Genomic DNA, 18554 nt, shown 5'->3' on the forward strand with positions numbered 1-18554 from the left:
GTTCCTGACTTAGCAAGGTGCTTGGGGGTTGAAGCCGGAACCGACGGATGAGATGTTCTGGCCGTGACGAGGTGCTCTTGGAAGTGAAAGCTGGAACCGACGCATGAGATGTTCTGGCCGCGACGGTATGCTTTTGGGAGTGAAAGCCGGAACCGACGCATGAGATGTTCTGGCACGCGACAAGGTGCTTTTGGGAGTGAAAGCCAGAACCGACGCATGAGATGTTCTGGCCTGCGACGAGATGCTTTTGGGAATGAAAGCTGGAACAGACGCAGAAAATGTTCCGGCTGCGGCGTGATGGTTGGGGGGTGAAAGCCAAAAACGGAGCATGAGATGTTTCGGCCACTGTGAGGTACTTATTTTCTACAAAAGTAAGTGAAAATTATCAATTTCACCTACTTTGGTAGAAATTAAGTGATAATATATAGTCCCCATAAACCACTTTCACACCACTGTACCCTATCACACTTGATTGGGATGTGAAAACTGGATCCGGCAAATAACTTGTCCATATGCAGCTATGTGCCTGGAGGGTGAAAGCTGGAACCTGTGAATGAAATGTCACCGCCTTGGCAAGGTGCTTTTGTGGGTGAAACCTGGAACCGGCACAAGAAATGTTCTGGCGTGATGGTTGGGCAGTGAAAGCCGGAACCGGCGCATGAGATGTACCGACTGCTGCAAGGTACTTATTTTCTACAAAAGTAGGTGAAAATTGTTATTTTCACCTACTTTGGTAAAAAAAAAAAGATAATTTTTAGACCCCATATACCACTTTCACACCACTGTACCCTTTCACATTCGATTGGGGTGTGAAAACCGGAATCTGGGAATAACTTGTACGCAGCTATGTGCCTGGAGGGTAAAATCTGGAACCTGTGATGAAATGTTTCTGACTTAGCAAGGTGCTTGGGGGTTGAAGCCGGAACCGACGGATGAGATGTTCTGGCCGTGACGAGGTGCTTTTGGAAGTGAAAGCTGGAACCGACGCATGAGATGTTCTGGCCGCGACGGTATGCTTTTGGGAGTGAAAGCCGGAACCGACGCAAGGAATGTTCCGGTCGCGGCGTGTGAGTTACTTATTTTCTACAAAAGTAGGTGAAAATTGTTATTTCCACCTACTTTGGTAAAAAAAAATGTGATCATTTATAGGCCCCATATACCACTTTCACACCGCTGTACCCTTTCACATTAGATTGGGGTGTGAAAGCCGAGGTGCTTTTTGGAGTGAAAGCCGGAACCGGTGCAGGAAATGTTATAACACTTGATTGGGGTGTGAAAACTGGATCTGGCGAATAACTTGTCCATATGCAGCTATGTGCCTGGAGGGTAAAAGCTGGAACCTGTGAATGAAATGTTCCCACCTTGGCAAGGTGCTTGGGAGGGGTTGAAGCCTGAACCGACGTATGAGATATTCTGGCTGCGACGAGGTGCTTTTGGGGGTGAAAGTTGGAACCGGCGCAATAAATGTTCTGCCCGCGGCGTGGTGTTTGGGGGGTGAAAGCCGGAAGCGGCACATGAAATGTTCCGGCCGCGTTGAGGTGCTTTGGAGAGGTGCCAGATCCGGCGCATGAGATTGTCATGCTTTTGCGATGGGCTTGAAGGCGGGTGAAAGCACTGTGAGGTGCTTTGGGGGGGTGATAGTCCCTGAGAGCTCCTCAAGACTGGCTGCTGCAGAGCACATACCCGGGGGCCTGCTCAGTTTGTAAAACTGAGTAACGGGTCCACAGTTAAGGGTCTAATATGTGCTGTAGCATGTATTTGCAATCACTGGGGCAGGAACTGATAAGGATGACTTGTGTTGTCTGTATAGTACTGCATTTATGTGTGTTACGATGTAAGACACATTATTAATAAATATGCATGTATGTCATGAACATATTATCGCGCCTCCTTCATATTTTTTTCAGGTAGACCTTCTCCACGAATGTATTGTGATGTCAACTACTTACCCAGCTACGTCTCTGGACTACTGTGACATCATTTTTACTACAGCATATTCCAAACGTCAAATTGCAGGAGCAGCTACCCACAACAGGCGCGATAATATCTTCCTGGCATACATGTATATTTATCAAATATGTATGGTCCGTAAATTATGTTTAAAGTTTGATGAATTGAGGTCCTTATATTATTTTATGCAGACAGCGAGCCAAATCAGGGCTTATATCAGTGCGGGAGATAGCAGTGATATTGTCTGCATTGCTTTTTTATTGAATGTCAGTAATACTTTTTTCTACTAAAGTAGGTGAAAATAATAATTTTCACCTACTTTGGTAAAAAAAAAAAGTGATAATTTATAGGCCCCATATACCACTTTCACACCGCTGTACCCTTTCACATTTGATTGGGGTGTGAAAACCGGAACCGGCGAATAGCTTGTTATGTACGCGGCTATGTGCCTGGAGGGTAAAAGCTGGAACCTGTGAATGAAATGTTCCCACCTTGGCAAGGTGCTTTGGGGGTAAAGCCGGAACCGACGGATGAGATGTGCTGGCCACGACGAGGTGCTTTTGGGAGTGAAAGCCAGAACCGACGCATGAGATGTTCTGGCCTGCGACGAGAAGCTTTTGGGAATGAAAGCTGGAACCGACGCAGAAAATGTTCCAGCTGCGGCGTGATGGTTGGGGGGGTGAAAGCCAAAAACGGAGCATGAGATGTTTCGGCCGCTGTGAGGTACTTATTTTCTACAAAAGTAAGTGAAAATGATCAATTTCACCTACTTTGGTAGAAATGAAGTGATAATATATAGTCCCCATAAACCACTTTCACACCACTGTACCCTATCACACTTGATTGGGAAGTGAAAACTGGATCCGGCAAATTTATTTATTTATTTATTTATTTATTTACAGGTTCTTATATAGCGCAGCAGATTCCGTTGCGCTTTACAATAGTAGACAGTGATAAAACAAACTGGGTAACAACATACAGACTTGGAGGTAGGAGGGCCCTGCTGCAAGCTTACAATCTATAGGGATATTGGTGGAAACACAAGGACAGGCACCAGTAATACCATAGCAGTCCCACCAAGTTACAAGTCCAGAAGGGTAGCTATATAATACATAAGTGCCTCAGAGGGTTATGCATGTAGAACTTAAACATTATAGGCTTGCCTGAAGAGGTGAGTTTTCAGGGAACGCTTGAATGTTTGGAGGCTATTGGAGAGTCTTATTGTGCGTGGAAGGGCATTCCATAGGATGGGAGCAGCCCGATGAAAGTCCTGTAATAGTGAATGGGAGCTGGTGATCCGTGCAGAAGAGAGACGCAGATCTTGTGCAGAGCGGAGTGCTCGAGATGGGAGATATTTTGTGATAAGTAGAGAGATATATGCTGGTGCAGTATGGTTAATAGCTTTATAACTTGTCCATATGCAGCTATGTGCCTGGAGGGTGAAAGCTGGAACCTGTGAATGAAATTGTACTGCCTCGGCAAGGTGCTTTTGTGGGTGAAACCTGGAACCGGTGAAAGGAATGTTCCAGTAGCGGCATGGTGGTTTGGCGGTGAAAGCTGAAACCTGCGCATGAGATGTACCGGCTGCTGTGAGGTACTTATTTTCTACAAAAGTAGGTGAAAATTGTTATTTCCACCTTCTTTGGTAAAAAAAAATGTGATAATTTATAGGCCCCATATATTATTTTCACACCGCTGTACCCTTTCACATTCGATTGGGGTGTGAAAATCGGAACCTGGGAATAATTTGTTCCGTACACGGCTATGTGCCTGGAGGGTAAAAGCTGGAACCTGTGAATGAAATTTTCCCGACTTGGCAAGGTGCTTGGGGGGTTAAGCCGGAACCGCCGGATGAGATGTTCTGGCCACGACGAGGTGCTTTTAGGAGTGAAAGCCAGAACCGACGCATGAGATGTTCTGGACGCGACGGGATGTTTTTGGGAGTGAAATCCGGAACCGACGCAGAAAATGTTCCGGCCACGGCGTAATGGTTATGGGGTGAAAGCCAAAAACGGAGCATGAGATGTTCCGGCCGCTGTGACGTACTTATTTTCTACAAAAGTAAGTGAAAATGATCATTTTCACCTACATTGGCAAAAATGAAGTGATAATATATAGGCCCCATATATCACTTTCACACCATTGTACCCTATCACACTTGATTGGTATGTGGAAACTGGATCCGGCGAATAACTTGTCCATATGCAGCTATGTGCCTGGAGGGTGAAAGCTGGAACCTGTGAATGAAATGTCACCGCCTTGGCAAGGTGCTTGGGGGTAAAGCCGGAACCGACGGATGAGATGTTCTGGCCGCGGCGAGGTGTTTTTGGAATTGAAAGCTGGAACCGACGCATGAGATGTTATGGACGGGACGGGATGCTTCTGGGAGTGAAATGAAAGCCGGAACCGACGCAGAAAATGTTCTGGCCACGGCGTAATGGTTGGGGGATGAAAGCCAAAAACAGTATGAGATGTTCCAGCCACTGTGAGGTACTTATTTTCTATAAAAGTAAGTGAAAATTATCATTTTTACCTACATTGGTAGAAATGAAGTGATAATATATAGGCCCCATATATCACTTTCACACCATTGTACCCTATCACACTTGATTGGGATGTGAAAACTGGATCCGGCGAATAACTTGTCCATATGCAGCTATGTGCCTGGAGGGTGAAAGCTGGAACCTGTGAATGAAGTGTCACCGCCTTGGCAAGGTGCTTTTGTGGGTGAAACCTGGAACCGGCACAAGAAATGTTCCGGCGTGATGGTTGGGCAGTGAAAGCCAGAACCGGCGCATGAGATGTACCGACTGCTGCAAGGTACTTATTTTCTACAAAAGTAGGTGAAAATTGTTATTTTCACCTACTTTGGTAAATAAAAAAGTGATAATTTTTAGGCCCCATATACCACTTTCACACCGCTGTACCCTTTCACATTCGATTGGGGTGTGAAAACCGGAACCTGGGAATAACTTGTACGCAGCTATGTGCCTGGAGGGTAAAATCTGGAACCTGTGATGAAATGTTCCTGACTTAGCAAGGTGCTTGGGGGTTGAAGCCGGAACCAACGGATGAGATGTTCTGGCCGTGACGAGGTGCTTTTGGAAGTGAAAGCTGGAACCGACGCATGAGATGTTCTGGCCGCGACGGTATGCTTTTGGGAGTGAAAGCCGGAACCGACGCATGAGATGTTCTGGCACGCGACGAGGTGCTTTTGGGAGTGAAAGCCGGAACCGTCGCAAGGAATGTTCCGGTCGCGGCGTGTGAGTTACTTATTTTCTACAAAGGTAGGTGAAAATTGTTATTTCCACCTACTTTGGTAAAAAAAAAATGTGATCATTTATAGGCCCCATATACCACTTTCACACCACTGTACCCTTTCACATTAGATTGGGGTGTGAAAGCCGGAAACCGACGCATGAGATGTTCTGGCCCGCGACGAGGTGCTTTTTGGAGTGAAAGCCGGAACCGGTGCAGGAAATGTTATAACACTTGATTGGGGTGTGAAAACTGGATCTGGCGAATAACTTGTCCATATGCAGCAATGTGCCTGGAGGGTAAAAGCTGGAACCTGTGAATGAAATGTTCCCACCTTGGCAAGGTGCTTGGGAGGGGTTGAAGCCTGAACCGACGTATGAGATATTCTGGCTGCGACGAGGTGCTTTTGTGGGTGAAAGTTGGAACCGGCGCAATAAATGTTCTGCCCGCGGCGTGGTGTTTGGGGGGTGAAAGCCTGAAGCGGCGCATGAAATGTTCCGGCCGCGTTGAGGTGCTTTAGAGAGGTGCCAGATCCGGCGCATGAGATTGTCATGCTTTTGCGATGGGCTTGAAGGCGGGTGAAAGCCTAAACTGGCGCATGAGATGTTCCAGGCACTGTGAGGTGCTTTGGGGGGTGATAGTCCCTGACAGCTCCTCAAGACTGGCTGCTGCAGAGCACATACCCGGGGACCTGCTCAGTTTGTAAAACTGAGTAACGGGTCCACAGTTAAGGGTCTAATATGTGCTGTGGCATGTATTTGCAATCACTGAGCAGGAACTGATAAGGATGACTTGTGTTGTCTGTATAGTACTGCATTTATGTGTGTTACGATGTAAGACACATTATTAATAAATATGCATGTATGTCATGAACATATTATCGCGCCTCCTTCTTTTTTTCAGGTAGACCTTCTCCACGAATGAATTGTGATGTCAACTGCTTACCCAGCTACGTCTCTGGACTACTGTGACATCATTTTTACTACAGCATATTCCAAACGTCAAATTGCAGGAGCAGCTACCCACAACAGGTAAGCAGGCGCGATAATATCTTCCTGGCATACATGTATATTTATCAAATATGTATGGTCTTCCGTAAATTATGTTTAAAGTTTGATGAATTGAGGTCCTTATATTATTTTATGCAGACAGCGAGCCAAATCAGGGCTGATATCAGTGCCGGAGATAGCAGTGATATTGTCTGCATTGCTTTTTTATTGAATATCAGTAATACTTTTTTCTACTAAAGTAGGTGAAAATAATAATTTTCACCTACTTTGGTAAAAAAAAAAGTGATAATTTATAGGCCCCATATACCAGTTTCACACCGCTGTACCCTTTCACATTTGATTGGGGTGTGAAAACCGGAACCGGCGAATAGCTTGTTATGTACGCGGCTATGTGCCTGGAGGGTAAAAGCTGGAACCTGTGAATGAAATGTTCCCACCTTGGCAAGGTGCTTGGGGGGTAAAGCCAGAACCGACGGATGAGATGTTCTGGCCACGACGAGGTGCTTTTGGGAGTGAAAGCCAGAACCGACGCATGAGATGTTCTGGCCTGTGACGAGATGCTTTTGGGAATGAAAGCTGGAACCGACGCAGAAAATGTTCCGGCTGCGGCGTGATGGTTGGGGAGTGAAAGCCAAAAACGGAGCATGAGATGTTTCGGCCGCTGTGAGGTACTTATTTTCTACAAAAGTAAGTGAAAATGATCAATTTCAACTACTTTGGTAGAAATTAAGTGATAATATATAGTCCCCATAAACCACTTTCACACCACTGTACCCTATCACACTTGATTGGGAAGTGAAAACTGGATCCGGCAAATAACTTGTCCATATGCAGCTATGTGCCTGGAGGGTGAAAGCTGGAACCTGTGAATGAAATGGTACTGCCTCGGCAAGGTGCTTTTGTGGGTGAAACCTGAAACCGGTGAAAGGAATGTTCCAGTAGCGGCGTGGTGGTTTGGCGGTGAAAGCCGAAACCTGCGCATGAGATGTACCGGCTGCTGTGAGGTACTTATTTTCTACAAAAGTAGGTGAAAATTGTTATTTCCACGTTCTTTGGTAAAAAAAATGTGATCATTTATAGGCCCCATATATTATTTTCACACCGCTGTACCCTTTCACATTCGATTGGGGTGTGAAAATCGGAACCTGGGAATAGTTTGTTCCGTACACGGCTATGTGCCTGGAGGGTAAAAGCTGGAACCTGTGAATGAAATGTTCCCGACTTGGCAAGGTGCTTGGGGGGTTAAGCCGGAACCGACGGATGAGATGTTCTGGCCACGACGAGGTGCTTTTAGGAGTGAAAGCCAGAACCGACGCATGAGATGTTCTGGACGCGACTGGATGCTTTTGGGAGTGAAAGCCGGAACCGACGAAGAAAATGTTCCAGCCACGGCGTAATGGTTGAGGGGTGAAAGCCAAAAACGGAGCATGAGATGTTCCGGCCGCTGTGACGTACTTATTTCTACAAAAGTAAGTGAAAATTATCATTTTCACCTACATTGGCAAAAATGAAGTGATAATATATAGGCCCCATATATCACTTTCACACCATTGTACCCTATCACACTTGATTGGGATGTGAAAACTGGATCCGGCGAATAACTTGTCCATACAGTATGCAGTTATGTGCCTGGAGGGTGAAAGCTTTAACCTGTGAATGAAATGTCAGCGCCTTGGCAAGGTGCTTGGGGGTAAAGCCGGAACCGACGGATGAGATGTTCTGGCCGCGGCGAGGTGTTTTTGGAATTGAAAGCTGGAACCGACGCATGAGATGTTCTGGACGCGACGGGATGCTTCTGGGAGTGAAAGCCGGAACCGACGCAGAAAATGTTCTGGCCACGGCGTAATGGTTGGGGGATGAAAGCCAAAAACAGTATGAGATGTTCCAGCCACTGTGAGGTACTTATTTTCTATAAAAGTAAGTGAAAATTATCATTTTCACCTACATTGGTAGAAATGAAGTGATAATATATAGGCCCCATATATCACTTTCACACCATTGTACCCTATCACACTTGATTGGGATGTGGAAACTGGATCCGGCGAATAACTTGTCCATATGCAGCTATGTGCCTGGAGGGTGAAAGCTGGAACCTGTGAATGAAATGTCACCGCCTTGGCAAGGTGCTTTTGTGGGTGAAACCTGGAACCGGCACAAGAAATGTTCCGGCGTGATGGTTGGGCAGTGAAAGCCGGAATCGGCGCATGAGATGTACCAACTGCTGCAAGGTACTTATTTTCTACAAAAGTAGGTGAAAATTGTTATTTTCACCTACTTTGGTAAAAAAAAGTGATAATTTTTAGACCCCATATACCACTTTCACACCGCTGTACCCTTTCACATTCGATTAGGGTGTGAAAACCGGAATCTGGGAATAACTTGTACGCAGCTATGTGCCTGGAGGGTAAAATCTGGAACCTGTGATGAAATGTTTCTGACTTAGCAAGGTGCTTGGGGGTTGAAGCCGGAACCGACGGATGAGATGTTCTGGCCGTGACGAGGTGCTTTTGGAAGTGAAAGCTGGAACCGACGCATGAGATGTTCTGGCCGCGACGGTATGCTTTTGGGAGTGAAAGCCGTAACCGACGCATGAGATGTTCTGGCACGCGACGAGGTGCTTTTGGGAGTGAAAGCCAAAACCGACGCATGAGATGTTCTGGCCTGCGACGAGATGCTTTTGGGAATGAAAGCTGGCACGGACGCAGAAAATGTTCCTGCTGCGGCGTGATGGTTGGGGGGTAAAAGCCAAAAACGGAGCATGAGATGTTTCGGCCGCTGTGAGGTACTTATTTTCTACAAAAGTAAGTGAAAATTATCAATTTCACCTACTTTGGTAGAAATTAAGTGATAATATATAGTCCCCATAAACCACTTTCACACCACTGTACCCTATCACACTTGATTGGGATGTGAAAACTGGATCCGGCAAATAACTTGTCCATATGCAGCTATGTGCCTGGAGGGTGAAAGCTGGAACCTGTGAATGAAATGTCACCGCCTTGGCAAGGTGCTTTTGTGGGTGAAACCTAGAACCGGCACAAGAAATGTTCTGGCGTGATGGTTGGGCAGTGAAAGCCGGAATCGGCGCATGAGATGTACCGACTGCTGCAAGGTACTTATTTTCTACAAAAGTAGGTGAAAATTGTTATTTTCACCTACTTTGGTAAAAAAAAGTGATAATTTTTAGACCCCATATACCACTTTCACACCGCTGTACCCTTTCACATTCGATTGGGGTGTGAAAACCGGAATCTGGGAATAACTTGTACGCAGCTATGTGCCTGGAGGGTAAAATCTGGAACCTGTGATGAAATGTTCCTGACTTAGCAAGGTGCTTGGGGGTTGAAGCCGGAACCGACGGATGAGATGTTCTGGCCGTGACGAGGTGCTCTTGGAAGTGAAAGCTGGAACCGACGCATGAGATGTTCTGGCCGCGACGGTATGCTTTTGGGAGTGAAAGCCGGAACCGACGCATGAGATGTTCTGGCACGCGACAAGGTGCTTTTGGGAGTGAAAGCCAGAACCGACGCATGAGATGTTCTGGCCTGCGACGAGATGCTTTTGGGAATGAAAGCTGGAACAGACGCAGAAAATGTTCCGGCTGCGGCGTGATGGTTGGGGGGTGAAAGCCAAAAACGGAGCATGAGATGTTTCGGCCACTGTGAGGTACTTATTTTCTACAAAAGTAAGTGAAAATTATCAATTTCACCTACTTTGGTAGAAATTAAGTGATAATATATAGTCCCCATAAACCACTTTCACACCACTGTACCCTATCACACTTGATTGGGATGTGAAAACTGGATCCGGCAAATAACTTGTCCATATGCAGCTATGTGCCTGGAGGGTGAAAGCTGGAACCTGTGAATGAAATGTCACCGCCTTGGCAAGGTGCTTTTGTGGGTGAAACCTGGAACCGGCACAAGAAATGTTCTGGCGTGATGGTTGGGCAGTGAAAGCCGGAACCGGCGCATGAGATGTACCGACTGCTGCAAGGTACTTATTTTCTACAAAAGTAGGTGAAAATTGTTATTTTCACCTACTTTGGTAAAAAAAAAAAGATAATTTTTAGACCCCATATACCACTTTCACACCGCTGTACCCTTTCACATTCGATTGGGGTGTGAAAACCGGAATCTGGGAATAACTTGTACGCAGCTATGTGCCTGGAGGGTAAAATCTGGAACCTGTGATGAAATGTTTCTGACTTAGCAAGGTGCTTGGGGGTTGAAGCCGGAACCGACGGATGAGATGTTCTGGCCGTGACGAGGTGCTTTTGGAAGTGAAAGCTGGAACCGACGCATGAGATGTTCTGGCCGCGACGGTATGCTTTTGGGAGTGAAAGCCGGAACCGACGCAAGGAATGTTCCGGTCGCGGCGTGTGAGTTACTTATTTTCTACAAAAGTAGGTGAAAATTGTTATTTCCACCTACTTTGGTAAAAAAAAATGTGATCATTTATAGGCCCCATATACCACTTTCACACCGCTGTACCCTTTCACATTAGATTGGGGTGTGAAAGCCGAGGTGCTTTTTGGAGTGAAAGCCGGAACCGGTGCAGGAAATGTTATAACACTTGATTGGGGTGTGAAAACTGGATCTGGCGAATAACTTGTCCATATGCAGCTATGTGCCTGGAGGGTAAAAGCTGGAACCTGTGAATGAAATGTTCCCACCTTGGCAAGGTGCTTGGGAGGGGTTGAAGCCTGAACCGACGTATGAGATATTCTGGCTGCGACGAGGTGCTTTTGGGGGTGAAAGTTGGAACCGGCGCAATAAATGTTCTGCCCGCGGCGTGGTGTTTGGGGGGTGAAAGCCGGAAGCGGCGCATGAAATGTTCCGGCCGCGTTGAGGTGCTTTGGAGAGGTGCCAGATCCGGCGCATGAGATTGTCATGCTTTTGCGATGGGCTTGAAGGCGGGTGAAAGCACTGTGAGGTGCTTTGGGGGGGTGATAGTCCCTGAGAGCTCCTCAAGACTGGCTGCTGCAGAGCACATACCCGGGGACCTGCTCAGTTTGTAAAACTGAGTAACGGGTCCACAGTTAAGGGTCTAATATGTGCTGTAGCATGTATTTGCAATCACTGGGGCAGGAACTGATAAGGATGACTTGTGTTGTCTGTATAGTACTGCATTTATGTGTGTTACGATGTAAGACACATTATTAATAAATATGCATGTATGTCATGAACATATTATCGCGCCTCCTTCATATTTTTTTCAGGTAGACCTTCTCCACGAATGTATTGTGATGTCAACTACTTACCCAGCTACGTCTCTGGACTACTGTGACATCATTTTTACTACAGCATATTCCAAACGTCAAATTGCAGGAGCAGCTACCCACAACAGGCGCGATAATATCTTCCTGGCATACATGTATATTTATCAAATATGTATGGTCCGTAAATTATGTTTAAAGTTTGATGAATTGAGGTCCTTATATTATTTTATGCAGACAGCGAGCCAAATCAGGGCTTATATCAGTGCGTGAGATAGCAGTGATATTGTCTGCATTGCTTTTTTATTGAATGTCAGTAATACTTTTTTCTACTAAAGTAGGTGAAAATAATAATTTTCACCTACTTTGGTAAAAAAAAAAAAGTGATAATTTATAGGCCCCATATACCACTTTCACACCGCTGTACCCTTTCACATTTGATTGGGGTGTGAAAACCGGAACCGGCGAATAGCTTGTTATGTACGCGGCTATGTGCCTGGAGGGTAAAAGCTGGAACCTGTGAATGAAATGTTCCCACCTTGGCAAGGTGCTTTGGGGGTAAAGCCGGAACCGACGGATGAGATGTGCTGGCCACGACGAGGTGCTTTTGGGAGTGAAAGCCAGAACCGACGCATGAGATGTTCTGGCCTGCGACGAGAAGCTTTTGGGAATGAAAGCTGGAACCGACGCAGAAAATGTTCCAGCTGCGGCGTGATGGTTGGGGGGGTGAAAGCCAAAAACGGAGCATGAGATGTTTCGGCCGCTGTGAGGTACTTATTTTCTACAAAAGTAAGTGAAAATGATCAATTTCACCTACTTTGGTAGAAATGAAGTGATAATATATAGTCCCCATAAACCACTTTCACACCACTGTACCCTATCACACTTGATTGGGAAGTGAAAACTGGATCCGGCAAATTTATTTATTTATTTATTTATTTATTTATTTACAGGTTCTTATATAGCGCAGCAGATTCCGTTGCGCTTTACAATAGTAGACAGTGATAAAACAAACTGGGTAACAACATACAGACTTGGAGGTAGGAGGGCCCTGCTGCAAGCTTACAATCTATAGGGATATTGGTGGAAACACAAGGACAGGCACCAGTAATACCATAGCAGTCCCACCAAGTTACAAGTCCAGAAGGGTAGCTATATAATACATAAGTGCCTCAGAGGGTTATGCATGTAGAACTTAAACATTATAGGCTTGCCTGAAGAGGTGAGTTTTCAGGGAACGCTTGAATGTTTGGAGGCTATTGGAGAGTCTTATTGTGCGTGGAAGGGCATTCCATAGGATGGGAGCAGCCCGATGAAAGTCCTGTAATAGTGAATGGGAGCTGGTGATCCGTGCAGAAGAGAGACGCAGATCTTGTGCAGAGCGGAGTGGTCGAGATGGGAGATATTTTGTGATAAGTAGAGAGATATATGCTGGTGCAGTATGGTTAATAGCTTTATAACTTGTCCATATGCAGCTATGTGCCTGGAGGGTGAAAGCTGGAACCTGTGAATGAAATTGTACTGCCTCGGCAAGGTGCTTTTGTGGGTGAAACCTGGAACCGGTGAAAGGAATGTTCCAGTAGCGGCATGGTGGTTTGGCGGTGAAAGCTGAAACCTGCGCATGAGATGTACCGGCTGCTGTGAGGTACTTATTTTCTACAAAAGTAGGTGAAAATTGTTATTTCCACCTTCTTTGGTAAAAAAAAATGTGATAATTTATAGGCCCCATATATTATTTTCACACCGCTGTACCCTTTCACATTCGATTGGGGTGTGAAAATCGGAACCTGGGAATAATTTGTTCCGTACACGGCTATGTGCCTGGAGGGTAAAAGCTGGAACCTGTGAATGAAATTTTCCCGACTTGGCAAGGTGCTTGGGGGGTTAAGCCGGAACCGCCGGATGAGATGTTCTGGCCACGACGAGGTGCTTTTAGGAGTGAAAGCCAGAACCGACGCATGAGATGTTCTGGACGCGACGGGATGCTTTTGGGAGTGAAATCCGGAACCGACGCAGAAAATGTTCCGGCCACGGCGTAATGGTTATGGGGTGAAAGCCAAAAACGGAGCATGAGATGTTCCGGCCGCTGTGACGTACTTATTTTCTACAAAAGTAAGTGAAAATGATCATTTTCACCTACATTGGCAAAAATTAAGTGATAATATATAGGCCCCATATATCACTTTCACACCATTGTACCCTATCACACTTGATTGGTATGTGGAAACTGGATCCGGCGAATAACTTGTCCATATGCAGCTATGTGCCTGGAGGGTGAAAGCTGGAACCTGTGAATGAAATGTCAGCGCCTTGGCAAGGTGCTTGGGGGTAAAGCCGGAACCGACGGATGAGATGTTCTGGCCGCGGCGAGGTGTTTTTGGAATTGAAAGCTGGAACCGACGCATGAGATGTTATGGACGGGACGGGATGCTTCTGGGAGTGAAATGAAAGCCGGAACCGACGCAGAAAATGTTCTGGCCACGGCGTAATGGTTGGGGGATGAAAGCCAAAAACAGTATGAGATGTTCCAGCCACTGTGAGGTACTTATTTTCTATAAAAGTAAGTGAAAATTATCATTTTTACCTACATTGGTAGAAATGAAGTGATAATATATAGGCCCCATATATCACTTTCACACCATTGTACCCTATCACACTTGATTGGGATGTGAAAACTGGATCCGGCGAATAACTTGTCCATATGCAGCTATGTGCCTGGAGGGTGAAAGCTGGAACCTGTGAATGAAGTGTCACCGCCTTGGCAAGGTGCTTTTGTGGGTGAAACCTGGAACCGGCACAAGAAATGTTCCGGCGTGATGGTTGGGCAGTGAAAGCCAGAACCGGCGCATGAGATGTACCGACTGCTGCAAGGTACTTATTTTCTACAAAAGTAGGTGAAAATTGTTATTTTCACCTACTTTGGTAAAAAAAAAAGTGATAATTTTTAGGCCCCATATACCACTTTCACACCGCTGTACCCTTTCACATTCGATTGGGGTGTGAAAACCGGAACCTGGGAATAACTTGTACGCAGCTATGTGCCTGGAGGGTAAAATCTGGAACCTGTGATGAAATGTTCCTGACTTAGCAAAGTGCTTGGGGGTTGAAGCCGGAACCAACGGATGAGATGTTCTGGCCGTGACGAGGTGCTTTTGGAAGTGAAAGCTGGAACCGACGCATGAGATGTTCTGGCCGCGACGGTATGCTTTTGGGAGTGAAAGCCGGAACCGACGCATGAGATGTTCTGGCACGCGACGAGGTGCTTTTGGGAGTGAAAGCCGGAACCGTCGCAAGGAATGTTCCGGTCGCGGCGTGTGAGTTACTTATTTTCTACAAAGGTAGGTGAAAATTGTTATTTCCACCTACTTTGGTAAAAAAAAAATGTGATCATTTATAGGCCCCATATACCACTTTCACACCACTGTACCCTTTCACATTAGATTGGGGTGTGAAAGCCGGAAACCGACGCATGAGATGTTCTGGCCCGCGACGAGGTGCTTTTTGGAGTGAAAGCCGGAACCGGTGCAGGAAATGTTATAACACTTGATTGGGGTGTGAAAACTGGATCTGGCGAATAACTTGTCCATATGCAGCAATGTGCCTGGAGGGTAAATGCTGGAACCTGTGAATGAAATGTTCCCACCTTGGCAAGGTGCTTGGGAGGGGTTGAAGCCTGAACCGACGTATGAGATATTCTGGCTGCGACGAGGTGCTTTTGTGGGTGAAAGTTGGAACCGGCGCAATAAATGTTCTGCCCGCGGCGTGGTGTTTGGGGGGTGAAAGCCTGAAGCGGCGCATGAAATGTTCCGGCCGCGTTGAGGTGCTTTGGAGAGGTGCCAGATCCGGCGCATGAGATTGTCATGCTTTTGCGATGGGCTTGAAGGCGGGTGAAAGCCTAAACTGGCGCATGAGATGTTCCAGGCACTGTGAGGTGCTTTGGGGGGTGATAGTCCCTGACAGCTCCTCAAGACTGGCTGCTGCAGAGCACATACCCGGGGACCTGCTCAGTTTGTAAAACTGAGTAACGGGTCCACAGTTAAGGGTCTAATATGTGCTGTGGCATGTATTTGCAATCACTGAGCAGGAACTGATAAGGATGACTTGTGTTGTCTGTATAGTACTGCATTTATGTGTGTTACGATGTAAGACACATTATTAATAAATATGCATGTATGTCATGAACATATTATCGCGCCTCCTTCTTTTTTTCAGGTAGACCTTCTCCACGAATGAATTGTGATGTCAACTGCTTACCCAGCTACGTCTCTGGACTACTGTGACATCATTTTTACTACAGCATATTCCAAACGTCAAATTGCAGGAGCAGCTACCCACAACAGGTAAGCAGGCGCGATAATATCTTCCTGGCATACATGTATATTTATCAAATATGTATGGTCTTCCGTAAATTATGTTTAAAGTTTGATGAATTGAGGTCCTTATATTATTTTATGCAGACAGCGAGCCAAATCAGGGCTGATATCAGTGCCGGAGATAGCAGTGATATTGTCTGCATTGCTTTTTTATTGAATATCAGTAATACTTTTTTCTACTAAAGTAGGTGAAAATAATAATTTTCACCTACTTTGGTAAAAAAAAAAGTGATAATTTATAGGCCCCATATACCAGTTTCACACCGCTGTACCCTTTCACATTTGATTGGGGTGTGAAAACCGGAACCGGCGAATAGCTTGTTATGTACGCGGCTATGTGCCTGGAGGGTAAAAGCTGGAACCTGTGAATGAAATGTTCCCACCTTGGCAAGGTGCTTGGGGGGTAAAGCCAGAACCGACGGATGAGATGTTCTGGCCACGACAAAGTGCTTTTGGGAGTGAAAGCCAGAACCGACGCATGAGATGTTCTGGCCTGTGACGAGATGCTTTTGGGAATGAAAGCTGGAACCGACGCAGAAAATGTTCCGGCTGCGGCGTGATGGTTGGGGAGTGAAAGCCAAAAACGGAGCATGAGATGTTTCGGCCGCTGTGAGGTACTTATTTTCTACAAAAGTAAGTGAAAATGATCAATTTCAACTACTTTGGTAGAAATTAAGTGATAATATATAGTCCCCATAAACCACTTTCACACCACTGTACCCTATCACACTTGATTGGGAAGTGAAAACTGGATCCGGCAAATAACTTGTCCATATGCAGCTATGTGCCTGGAGGGTGAAAGCTGGAACCTGTGAATGAAATGGTACTGCCTCGGCAAGGTGCTTTTGTGGGTGAAACCTGAAACCGGTGAAAGGAATGTTCCAGTAGCGGCGTGGTGGTTTGGCGGTGAAAGCCGAAACCTGCGCATGAGATGTACCGGCTGCTGTGAGGTACTTATTTTCTACAAAAGTAGGTGAAAATTGTTATTTCCACGTTCTTTGGTAAAAAAAATGTGATCATTTATAGGCCCCATATATTATTTTCACACCGCTGTACCCTTTCACATTCGATTGGGGTGTGAAAATCGGAACCTGGGAATAGTTTGTTCCGTACACGGCTATGTGCCTGGAGGGTAAAAGCTGGAACCTGTGAATGAAATGTTCCCGACTTGGCAAGGTGCTTGGGGGGTTAAGCCGGAACCGACGGATGAGATGTTCTGGCCACGACGAGGTGCTTTTAGGAGTGAAAGCCAGAACCGACGCATGAGATGTTCTGGACGCGACGGGATGCTTTTGGGAGTGAAAGCCGGAACCGACGAAGAAAATGTTCCAGCCACGGCGTAATGGTTGAGGGGTGAAAGCCAAAAACGGAGCATGAGATGTTCCGGCCGCTGTGACGTACTTATTTCTACAAAAGTAAGTGAAAATTATCATTTTCACCTACATTGGCAAAAATGAAGTGATAATATATAGGCCCCATATATCACTTTCACACCATTGTACCCTATCACACTTGATTGGGATGTGAAAACTGGATCCGGCGAATAACTTGTCCATACAGTATGCAGTTATGTGCCTGGAGGGTGAAAGCTTTAACCTGTGAATGAAATGTCAGCGCCTTGGCAAGGTGCTTGGGGGTAAAGCCGGAACCGACGGATGAGATGTTCTGGCCGCGGCGAGGTGTTTTTGGAATTGAAAGCTGGAACCGACGCATGAGATGTTCTGGACGCGACGGGATGCTTCTGGGAGTGAAAGCCGGAACCGACGCAGAAAATGTTCTGGCCACGGCGTAATGGTTGGGGGATGAAAGCCAAAAACAGTATGAGATGTTCCAGCCACTGTGAGGTACTTATTTTCTATAAAAGTAAGTGAAAATTATCATTTTCACCTACATTGGTAGAAATGAAGTGATAATATATAGGCCCCATATATCACTTTCACACCATTGTACCCTATCACACTTGATTGGGATGTGGAAACTGGATCCGGCGAATAACTTGTCCATATGCAGCTATGTGCCTGGAGGGTGAAAGCTGGAACCTGTGAATGAAATGTCACCGCCTTGGCAAGGTGCTTTTGTGGGTGAAACCTGGAACCGGCACAAGAAATGTTCCGGCGTGATGGTTGGGCAGTGAAAGCCGGAATCGGCGCATGAGATGTACCAACTGCTGCAAGGTACTTATTTTCTACAAAAGTAGGTGAAAATTGTTATTTTCACCTACTTTGGTAAAAAAAAGTGATAATTTTTAGACCCCATATACCACTTTCACACCGCTGTACCCTTTCACATTCGATTAGGGTGTGAAAACCGGAATCTGGGAATAACTTGTACGCAGCTATGTGCCTGGAGGGTAAAATCTGGAACCTGTGATGAAATGTTTCTGACTTAGCAAGGTGCTTGGGGGTTGAAGCCGGAACCGACGGATGAGATGTTCTGGCCGTGACGAGGTGCTTTTGGAAGTGAAAGCTGGAACCGACGCATGAGATGTTCTGGCCGCGACGGTATGCTTTTGGGAGTGAAAGCCGTAACCGACGCATGAGATGTTCTGGCACGCGACGAGGTGCTTTTGGGAGTGAAAGCCAAAACCGACGCATGAGATGTTCTGGCCTGCGACGAGATGCTTTTGGGAATGAAAGCTGGCACGGACGCAGAAAATGTTCCTGCTGCGGCGTGATGGTTGGGGGGTAAAAGCCAAAAACGGAGCATGAGATGTTTCGGCCGCTGTGAGGTACTTATTTTCTACAA

General features: G+C 46.1%; 1 long non-coding RNA gene across 7 annotated transcripts in view; it reads left to right on the plus strand.

The window, feature by feature from the left end:
• Positions 1-18554, plus strand: part of LOC146056830 (uncharacterized) — an 89881-nt gene that overhangs the window by 5704 nt on the left and 65623 nt on the right. For 3 of the 7 annotated variants that reach the window (XR_014469433.1, XR_014469437.1, XR_014469434.1), the window contains exons 2-5: positions 1908-2062; positions 6112-6239; positions 11440-11594; positions 15649-15776. This is a non-coding gene — a long non-coding RNA (uncharacterized LOC146056830). The remainder of the gene's footprint in view (positions 1-1907; positions 2063-6111; positions 6240-11439; positions 11595-15648; positions 15777-18554) is intronic. The other 4 variants (XR_014469436.1, XR_014469435.1, XR_014469439.1 and 1 more) reach the window with 4 other exon arrangements.

Source organism: Crinia signifera, unplaced genomic scaffold, assembly GCF_055691185.1.
Source record: "Crinia signifera unplaced genomic scaffold, ASM5569118v1 HAP2_SCAFFOLD_94, whole genome shotgun sequence".
Taxonomy (NCBI): domain Eukaryota; kingdom Metazoa; phylum Chordata; class Amphibia; order Anura; family Myobatrachidae; genus Crinia; species Crinia signifera.